The following is an 11183-nucleotide window of genomic DNA, read 5'->3' as shown; positions in this document are numbered from 1 at the left end:
TACAGAGAGACAGGAAACACAGGGATAAATACACTGGTACAGAGAGACAGGAAACACAGGGATAAATACACTGGTACAGAGAGACAGGAAACACAGGGATAAATACACTGGCACAGAGAGACAGGAAACACAGGGATAAATACACTGGTACAGAGAGACAGGAAACACAGGGATAAATACACTGGTACAGAGAGACAGGAAACACAGGGATAAATACACTGGGACAGAGAGACAGGAAACACAGGGATAAATACACTGGTTGTAAGGGCGTTCGTCTGTAGGAGGAAGAGAAGCGGACCAAAGCGCAGCGTGGTGGTTATTCATGTTTTAATAAATCACTACACATGAACAAACTAACAAAAACAAGAAATGGGAAAACGCAAAACAGTCCTATCCTGTGACAACAAACAGTGACAGGAACAATCACCCACAAACACACAGTGAAACCCAGGCTACCTAAGTATGATTCTCAATCAGAGACAACTAATGACACCTGCCTCTGATTGAGAACCATACTAGGCCGAAAACATAGAAATACCCCAAAACATAGAAAAACAAACATAGACTGCCCACCCAACTCACGCCCTGACCATACTAAATAAATACAAAACAACAGAAATAGAGGTCAGAACGTGACAGTACCCCCCCCCCCAAAGGTGCGGACTCCGGCCGCAAAACCTTGACCTATAGGGGAGGGTCTGGGTGGGCGTCTGTCCGCGGTGGCGGCTCTGGCGCGGGACGCGGACCCCACTTCACCATTGTCTTAGTCCGCCTTATTGTCCGCCTCCCTGGCTTACTCACCATGGCCACCCCTCTCAATGACCCCACTGGACAGAGGGGCTGCTCGGGACAGAGGGGCAGCTCGGGACAGAGGTGAAGCAGCTGCTCGGGACAGAGGGACAACTGCTCGGGACAGAGGGGCAGCTGCTCGGGACAGAGGGGCGATAGCAGCTCGGGACAGAGGGGCGATAGCTGCTCGGGACAGAGGGGCGATAGCTGCTCGGGACAGAGGGGCGATAGCTGCTCGGGACAGAGGGGCGGCAGCTGCTCGGGACAGAGGGGCAGCTGCTCGGGACAGAGGGGCAGCTGCTCGGGACAGAGGGGCAGCTGCTCGGGACAGAGGGGCAGCTGCTCGGGACAGAGGGGCAGCTGCTCGGGACAGAGGGGCAGCTGCTCGGGACAGAGGCGCGGCAGCAGCTTGGGACAGAGGGGCGACAGCTGCTCTGGACAGAGGGGCGGCAGCAGCTTGGGACAGAGGGGCAGCTGCTCGGGCGGCCCCTGGCTGACTGACGGCACTGGCGCCGCTGGGCAGACGGGAAGCTCAGCTGGCGCTGGGCAGACGGGAAGCTCAGCTGGCGCTGGGCAGACGGGAAGCTCAGCTGGCGCTGGGCAGACGGGAAGCTCCGGCAACGCTGGAGAAGAGGAAGGCCCTGGTAGCGCCGGAGAAGAGGAAGGCCCTGGTAGCGCCGGAGAGGCGGGAGACTCCGGCAGCGGCGCCGGAGAGGCGGGAGACTCCGGCAGCGGCGCCGGACAGGCGGGAGGCTCCGGCGCCGGACAGGCGGGAGGCTCCGGCGCCGGACAGGCGGGAGGCTCCGGCAGCGGCGCCGGACAGGCGGGAGGCTCCGGCAGCGGCGCCGGACAGGCGGGAGGCTCCGGCAGCGGCGCCGGACAGGCGGGAGGCTCCGGCAGAGGCGCCGGACAGGCGGGAGGCTCCGGCAGAGGCGCCGGACAGGCGGGAGGCTCCGGCAGAGGCGCCGGACAGGCGGGAGGCTCCGGCAGCGGCGCCGGACAGGCGGGAGGCTCCGGCAGCGGCGCCGGACAGGCGGGACGCTCCGGCAGCGGCGCCGGACAGGCGGGACGCTCCGGCAGAGGCGCCGGACAGGCGGGACGCTCCGGCAGAGGCGCCGGACAGGCGGGACGCTCCGGCAGAGGCGCCGGACAGGCGGGACGCTCCGGCAGAGGCGCCGGACAGGCGGGACGCTCCGGCAGAGGCGCCGGACAGGCGGGAGGCTCCGGCAGCGGCGCCGGACAGGCGGGAGGCTCCGGCAGAGGCGCCGGACAGGCGGGAGGCTCCGGCAGCGGCGCCGGACAGGCGGGAGGCTCCGGCAGCGGCGCCGGACAGGTGGGAGGCTCCGGCAGCGCTGGAGAGGAGGAAGCCCCTGTAAGGATGGGCCGGAGAGACAGCCTGGTACGGGGGGCTGCCACCGGAGGGCTGGTGCGTGGAGGTGGTGACGGATAGACCGGGCCGTGAAGGCGTACTGGAGAACTTGAGAGCAGGGCTGGCACCAACCGCCCTGGCTGGATCTTCACCCTAGCCCGGCAGATGTGGGGAGCTGGGATGTAGCGCACCGGGCTAAGCACGCGTACTGGGGACACCGTGCGCACAACTGCATAACACGGTGCCTGACCAGCACCACGCCCGCCACAGTTAGCACTGCTAGGAGCACTGTAGTGCTGAGATGGCACAGGACGTGCAAGGCTAGGGAGATGCACAGGAGGCCTGGTGCGTGAGGCTGGCACAGTCTTCACCAGACCCCTCGCACGCACCTCAGGATGAGTATGGAGAGCTGACCCCGGTGCCATTAAATCCCTGACACGCTCCGTCGGGCGAATGTCGTGCCTCATGCACCAAACCAGCAAGTCCCTCATATCACTCTCCTCCAATTTCCCCATTAACTCCTTCACAGTCTCTGCTTCGCTCACCTCCAACACCAGCTCTGGTTCTGAGCTCCTCCTTGGCTCCTCACGATAAACGGGGGGAGTTGGCTCAGGTCTGACTCCTGACTCTGCCACACTCCCCCTGTGCCCCCCCCCCCAAGAAATTTTTGGGGGTGACTCTCGGGCTTCCGTCCGCGCCGCCGTGCTTGCTTCTCAGAATGCCGCCTCTCTGCTTTTGCTGCCTCCAGCTCGGCCTTGGGGCGGCAATATTCTCCTGGCTTAGCCCAGGGTCCTTTCCCGTCGAGGATTTCCTCCCATGTCCAGAATTCCTTACTACGTATCTCCTGCAGCCGCTGTTGCTTCTCCTGCTGCTCCTGCCTGTTGACACGCTGCTTGGTCCTGTTGTGGTGGGTGATTCTGTAAGGGCGTTCGTCTGTAGGAGGAAGAGAAGCGGACCAAAGCGCAGCGTGGTGGTTATTCATGTTTTAATAAATCACTACACATGAACAAACTAACAAAAACAAGAAATGGGAAAACGCAAAACAGTCCTATCCTGTGACAACAAACACAGTGACAGGAACAATCACCCACAAACACACAGTGAAACCCAGGCTACCTAAGTATGATTCTCAATCAGAGACAACTAATGACACCTGCCTCTGATTGAGAACCATACTAGGCCGAAAACATAGAAATACCCCAAAACATAGAAAAACAAACATAGACTGCCCACCCAACTCACGCCCTGACCATACTAAATAAATACAAAACAACAGAAATAGAGGTCAGAACGTGACACTGGTACAGAGAGACAGGAAACACAGGGATAAATACACTGTTACAGAGAGACAGGAAACACAGGGATAAATACACTGTTACAGAGAGACAGGAAACACAGGGATAAATACACTGGGACAGAGAGACAGGAAACACAGGGATAAATACACTGGGGAAAACAAGCGACACCTGGAGGGGGTGGAGACAATAATGAGGCCAGGTGAAACAGATCAGGGAGTGACACAAGTAAGTCACCCAGTAAAACAATACTTGAATAAAAGTCTAAAAGTATTTGGTTTTACACATACTTAAGAGTCAAAAGCCAAGGTCACACTACAACATTAAGACAAGCGAAGCATGTTATGTTTAGTGAGTCCTCCACATCAGAGGCAGTAGGGATGACCAGGGATGTTCTCTGTTTAGTGAGTCCTCCAGATCAGAGGCAGTAGGGATGACCCTGGATGTTCTCTGTTTAGTGAGTCCTCCAGATCAGAGGCAGTAGGGATGACCAGGGATGTTCTCTGTTTAGTGAGTCCTCCAGATCAGAGGCAGTAGGGATGACCAGGGATGTTCTCTGTTTAGTGAGTCCTCCAGATCAGAGGCAGTAGGGATGACCAGGGATGTTCTCTGTTTAGTGAGTCCTCCAGATCAGAGGCAGTAGGGATGACCAGGTATGTTCTCTGTTTAGTGAGTCCTCCAGATCAGAGGCAGTAGGGATGACCAGGGATGTTCTCTGTTTAGTGAGTCCTCCAGATCAGAGGCAGTAGGGATGACCAGGGATGTTCTCTGTTTAGTGAGTCCTCCAGATCAGAGGCAGTAGGGATGACCAGGGATGTTCTCTGGTCATACAGTTTCCATTGAGGAAATGAATGAAAGTGCTCTTATACTATGCTACTCATAACAGAGGGGAGGGGGGGGGTATATAAGGATTAACAGAGGAGGGGGGTGTTTAAGTAAGGAGTAACGGGGGGGGGGTGTTTAAGTAAGGAGTAACAGAGGAGGGGAGGATGGGGGGGTGTTTAAGTAAGGAGTAACAGAGGGGAGGGGGGGGGTATATAAGGATTAACAGAGGAGGGGGGTGTTTAAGTAAGGAGTAACGGGGGGGGGGTGTTTAAGTAAGGAGTAACAGAGGAGGGGAGGATGGGGGGGGTGTTTAAGTAAGGAGTAACAGAGGGGGGGGTTTAAGTAAGGAGTAACAGAGGGGGGGTTTAAGTAAGGAGTAACAGAGGGGGGGGTTTAAGTAAGGAGTAACAGAGGGGGGGTTTAAGTAAGGAGTAACAGAGGGGGGGGTTTAAGTAAGGAGTAACAGAGGGGGGGTTTAAGTAAGGAGTAACAGAGGAGGGGGGGTTTAAGTAAGGAGTAACAGAGGAGGGGGGTTTAAGTAAGGAGTAACAGAGGGGGGGGGGGGGGGGGGTTAAGTAAGGAGTAACAGAGGAGGGGGGGTTAAGTAAGGAGTAACAGAGGGGGGGGTTTAAGTAAGGAGTAACAGAGGGGGGTTTAAGTAAGGAGTAACAGAGGGGGGGGGGGGGGTTAAGTAAGGAGTAACAGAGGAGGGGGGGGATTAAGTAAGGAGTAACAGAGGGGGGGGGGGGGTTTAAGTAAGGAGTAACAGAGGAGGGGGGGGGTTAAGTAAGGAGTAACATAGGGGGGTTTAAGTAAGGAGTAACAGAGGAGGGGAGGATGGGGGGGTGTTTAAGTAAGGAGTAACAGAGGAGGGGGGGGGATTAAGTAAGGAGTAACAGAGGGGGGGGGGTTTAAGTAAGGAGTAACAGAGGAGGGGGGGGTTAAGTAAGGAGTAACAGAGGAGGGGAGGATGGGGGGGTGTTTAAGTAAGGAGTAACAGAGGAGGGGGGGGGATTAAGTAAGGAGTAACAGAGGGGGGGGGGGGGGGGTTAAGTAAGGAGTAACAGAGGGGGGGGGGGTGTTTAAGTAAGGAGTAACAGAGGAGGGGGGGTGTTTAAGTAAGGAGTAACAGAGGGGGGGGGGTTAAGTAAGGAGTAACAGAGGGGGGGGGGTTAAGTAAGGAGTAACAGAGGGGGGGGTGTTTAAGTAAGGAGTAACAGAGGGGGGGGGGTTTAAGTAAGGAGTAACAGAGGTGGGGGGGGTGTTTAAGTAAGGAGTAACAGAGGAGGGGATTGTTTAAGTAAGGAGTAACAGAAGAGGGGGGGTGTTTAAGTAAGGAGTAACAGAGGGGGGGGTGGTTAAGTAAGGAGTAACAGAGGGGGGGGGGGGGGGGGGGTTAAGTAAGGAGTAACAGAGGGGGGGGTGTTTAAGTAAGGAGTAACGGGGGGGGGGGGGGGGGGGGGTTAAGTAAGGAGTAACAGAGGGGGGGTGTTTAAGTAAGGAGTAACAGAGGAGGGGGTTGTTTAAGTAAGGAGTAACAGAAGAGGGGGGGTGTTTAAGTAAGGAGTAACAGAGGAGGGGGGGGTGTTTAAGTAAGGAGTAACAGAGACTCTGGGCAACAGCATCCTGTTAGAGTACATGAGGCATAGAGACCTAAAGAGACCCCCTTTCTACCCCTCTCTTCTCCCCTTTCTCCAGTCCTCTCTCCAGTCCTCTCTCCAGCCCTCATTCCAGTCCTCTCCCCAGTCCTCTCTCCAGTCCTCTCGCCAGTCCTCTTTCTAGTCCTCTTTCCAGTCCTCTCTCCAGCCCTCATTCCAGCCCTCTCTCCAAACAAACGTAGCGTTATATTCTTCAATGACAACGTCAGTCCACCGAGAGCCTCTGTCGCCCAGAGCTCCAATGGCGAGGAGTCTTCCTCAGCCGATGAGGACGAGGGGGACGGTGATGATGAGGAGGAGGAGCAGGTCTCAGAGCTGCCGCAGTATAAGGAGTTTCTGGTCATCAGTCGTCGTAGAAAACTGAGCAGGAACAGGAAGGGGCTGAGGAAAAGACAGGAAGTCCCGCCCACCGGCTCTATGATTGGCCTAAGCTCCACCAATAAGACCAGCCCAAAGGCCAAGAAGGATAAAGAAGAGGAAGAGGAAGAAGAGGACAAAAGGTAACAGATGAGGAAAAGTTGATGTACTACACCATGTTCGCCACTAGAGTGCGCCATTGTTGCATTTGTTTTGCTCAGACTGTGACAACTTTTCCCCAGTTCTCCAACTCTGACTGAAATAACTGTCTTTCTTGGTTTCCACTGACTTGACTGTCTGTCTGTTGTTTAACTCTACAAGTCTGAACTGATTTAAACATTTCACAATTTCCATTCAACTGATATGAACAACTTTAAACGTGTGTGTGTGTGTGTGTGTGTGTGTGTGTGTGTGTGTGTGTGTGTGTGTGTGTGTGTGTGAGAGAGAGAGAGGTTTGGCAGGCATGCTCGAATGCCATTCATTTTTCTCTGGTCAGCCCTGGCATCCCAAGCTCCCAGCATGCATTGTGCCGTGAGTGATCGTGCTCCTGACCACATTCTCACACCTGTCAGCGAGACCCGGCCAGTGGTTCCTGGCACATTTCCCTAACGTTCCACTGGAAGGTTCTGCTCAAATGTTTTTCTTCTGATCCGTCAAACTGTGGTGTGTCTGATGGACAGTCTGTGGTGTGTCTGATGGACAGTCTGTGGTGTGTCTGATGGACAGTCTGTGGTGTGTCTGATGGACAGTCTGTGGTGTGTCTGATGGACAGTCTGTGGTGTGTCTGATGGACAGTCTGTGGTGTGTCTGATGGACAGTCTGTGGTGTGTCTGATGGACAGTCTGTGGTGTGTCTGATGGACAGTCTGTGGTGTGTCTGATGGACAGTCTGTGGTGTGTCTGATGGACAGTCTGTGGTGTGTCTGATGAGCAGTCTGTGGTGTGTCTGATGGACAGTCTGTGGTGTGTCTGATGGACAGTCTGTGGTGTGTCTGATGGACAGTCTGTGGTGTGTCTGTGGTGTGTCTCTGATGGACAGTCTGTGGTGTGCCTGATGGACAGTCTGTGGTGTGTCTGTGGTGTGTCTCTGATGGACAGTCTGTGGTGTGTCTCTGATGGACAGTCTGTGGTGTGTCTGATGGACAGTCTGTGGTGTGTCTGTGGTGTGCCTGATGGACAGTCTGTGGTGTGCCTGATGGACAGTCTGTGGTGTGTCTCTGATGGACAGTCTGTGGTGTGTCTGATGGACAGTCTGTGGTGTGTCTGTGGTGTGCCTGATGGACAGTCTGTGGTGTGCCTGATGGACAGTCTGTGGTGTGCCTGATGGACAGTCTGTGGTGTGTCTGTGGTGTGTCTCTGATGGACAGTCTGTGGTGTGTCTGATGGAAAGTCTGTGGTGTGTCTGATGGACAGTCTGTGGTGTGTCTGATGGACAGTCTGTGGTGTGTCTGATGGACAGTCTGTGGTGTGTCTGATGGACAGTCTGTGGTGTGTCTGTGGTGTGTCTGATGGACAGTCTGTGGTGTGTCTGTGGTGTGCCTGATGGACAGTCTGTGGTGTGTCTGATGGACAGTCTGTGGTGTGTCTGATGGACAGTCTGTGGTGTGTCTGTGGTGTGCCTGATGGACAGTCTGTGGTGTCTCTGATGGACAGTCTGTGGTGTGTCTGATGGACAGTCTGTGGTGTGTCTGATGGACAGTCTGTGGTGTGTCTGATGGACAGTCTGTGGTGTGTCTGATGGACAGTCTGTGGTGTGTCTGATGGACAGTCTGTGGTGTGTCTGATGGACAGTCTGTGGTGTGTCTGATGGACAGTCTGTGGTTGTATTGTAATGGTGTTCTGACTGAGTGACTGGACATGGGTGTCCCAGAGCCCTATGGAACCCTATTCCCAATATAGTGCACTACTTTAGATCATATAGGGAATAGGGTGCCATAGGGCTCTGGTCTAAAGTAGTGCACTATATAGGGAATAGGGTGCCATAGGGCTCTGGTCTAAAGTAGTGCACTACATTGGGAATAGGGAACACTAAAATGAAGGGAACACTAAAATAACACATCCTAGATCTGAATGAATGAAATATTCTTATTAAATACTTTTTTCTTTACATAGTTGAATGTGCTGACAACAAAATCACACAAAAATTATCAATGGAAATCAAATTTATCAACCCATGGAGGTCTGGATTTGTAGTTGCACTCAAAATTAAAGTGGAAAACCACACTACAGGCTGATCCAACTTTGATGTAATGTCCTTAAAACAAGTCAAAATGAGGCTCAGTAGTGTGTGTGGCCTCCACGTGCCTGTATGACCTCCCTACAACGCCTGGGCATGCTCTTGATGAGGTGGTGGATGGTCTCCTGAGGGATCTCCTCCCAGACCTGGACTAAAGCATCCGCCAAGTCCTGGACAGTCTGTGGTGCAACGTGGCATTGGTGGATGGAGCGAGACATGATGTCCCAGATGTGCTCAATTGGATTCAGGTCTGGGGAATGGGCGGGCCAGTCCATAGCATCAATACCTTCCTCTTGCAGGAACTGCTGACACACTCCAGCCACATGAGGTCTAGCATTGTCTTGCATTAGGAGGAACCCAGGGCCAACCGCACCGGCATATGGTCTCACAAGGGGTCTGAGGATCTCATCTCGGTACCTAATGGCAGTCAGGCTACCTCTGGCGAGAGCATGGAGGGCTGTGCGGCCCCCCAAAGAAATGCCACCCCACACCATGACTGACCCACCGCCAAACCGGTCATGCTGGAGGATGTTGCAGGCAGCAGAACGTTCTCCACGGCGTCTCCAGACTCTGTCACGTCTGTCACATGTGCTCAGTGTGAACCTGCTTTCATCTGTGAAGAGTACAGGGCGCCAGTGGCGAATTGGCCAATCTTGGTGTTCTCTGGCAAATGCCAAACGTCCTGCACGGTGTTGGGCTGTAAGCACAACCCCCACCTGTGGACCTCGGGCCCTCATACCACCCTCATGGAGTCTGTTTCTGACCGTTTGAGCAGACACATGCACATTTGTGACCTGCTGGAGGTCATTTTGCAGGGCTCTGGCGGTGCTCCTCCTGCTCCTCCTTGCACAAAGGCGGAGGTAGCGGTCCTGCTGCTGGGTTGTTGCCCTCCCACGGCCTCCTCCACGTCTCCTGATGTACTGGCCTGTCTCCTGGTAGCGCCTCCATGCTCTGGACACTTCGCTGACAGACACAGCAAACCTTCTTGCCACAGCTCGCATTGATGTGCCATCCTGGATGAGCTGCACTACCTGAGCCACTTGTGTGGGTTGTAGACTCCGTCTCATGCTACCATTAGAGTGAAAGCCCCGCCAGCATTCAAAAGTGACCAAAACATCAGCCAGGAAGCATAGGAACTGAGAAGTGGTCTGTGGTCCCCACCTGCAGAACCACTCCTTTATTGGGGGTGTCTTGCTGATTGTCTACAATTACCACCTGTTGTCTATTCCATTTGCACAACAGCATGTGAAATTTATTGTCAATCAGTGTGATTGACTTGGATTTACATTGTGTTGTTTAAGTGTTGCAAGTTGCAAGTTCAAACCCCTGAGCTGACAAGGTACAAATCTGTCGTTCTGTCCCTGAACAGGCAGTTAACCCACTGTTCCTAGGCCGTCATTGAAAATAAGAATTTGTTCTTAACTGACTTGCCTAGTTGAATAAAGGTAAAATAAAAAAATTAAAAAATTTGAGCAGTGTATGTGAAATATCTTCATGTATGTATGGTTTGGCAGTCAAGCCATTTCCTGTGAGCTTACAACCCCAGATCTCCAGATTCCTACAGAGACACAGAGAACTGGCTGTGTATCCTGGTCTGGAAGCTATTTATAACCTGCTAAGGGGGAGCGAGAGGGAGGGTGGGGGAGGGAGGGAGGGAGAGAGGGAGAAGGAGAGAGGGGAGAAGACGAGTAGGGGAATTTCATTGGCTATGAATGGCAACAAACACATTCAAGCACACGCACGCACACACACACACACACACACACACACACACACGCACACGCACACGCACACGCACACGCACACGCACACGCACACACACACACACACACACACACACACACACACACACACACACAGTACTGCTCTTTCATGGCTCGTGAAATGTTAATGTGTGCTCCTCCAACCTCAGTTTATCCCCTCTGTGTACATCAGTCTGTTTCCACTGTAGTTCATCCACAGAGGGCTCTGTGTACATCAGTCTGTTTCCACTGTAGTTTATCCACAGAGGGCTCTGTGTACACCAGTCTATTTCCACTGTAGTTTATCCACAGAGGGCTCTGTGTACATCAGTCTGTTTCAGTACGGCTGGAATAACAACCACAACAGTCAAATCTCAATATGATTTGCTGAGGCATTTAGAAGGTGCTGATCTTAATGTAAACACTGGAGATGTTGCATTTGACCTTCTGCCAGTCTCCTCTGCCAGTCTTCTCTGCCAGTCTTCTCTGCCAGTCTTCTCTGCCAGTCTCCTCTGCCAGTCTCCTCTGCCAGTCTTCTCTGCCAGTCTCCTCTGCCAGTCTCCTCTGCCAATCTCCTCTGCCAGTCTCCTCTGCCAGTCTCCTCTGCCAGTCTCCTCTGCCAGTCTCCTCTGCCAATCTCCTCTGCCAGTCTTCTCTGCCAGTCTCCTCTGCCAGTCTTCTCTGCCAGTCTTCTCTGCCAGTCTCCTCTGCCAGTCTTCTCTGCCAGTCTCCTCTGCCAGTCTTCTCTGCCAGTCTTCTCTGCCAGTCTTCTCTGCCAGTCTTTTCTGCCAGTCTCCTCTGCCAGTCTTCTCTGCCAGTCTTCTCTGCCAGTCTCCTCTGCCAGTCTTTTCTGCCAGTCTCCTCTGCCAGTCTTCTCTGCCAGTCTTCTCTGCCTGTCTCCTCTGCCAGTATT

This window comes from Oncorhynchus clarkii, chromosome 10, assembly GCF_045791955.1.
Source record: "Oncorhynchus clarkii lewisi isolate Uvic-CL-2024 chromosome 10, UVic_Ocla_1.0, whole genome shotgun sequence".
NCBI classification, from domain to species: domain Eukaryota; kingdom Metazoa; phylum Chordata; class Actinopteri; order Salmoniformes; family Salmonidae; genus Oncorhynchus; species Oncorhynchus clarkii.
This window is presented reverse-complemented; position numbering follows the sequence as displayed.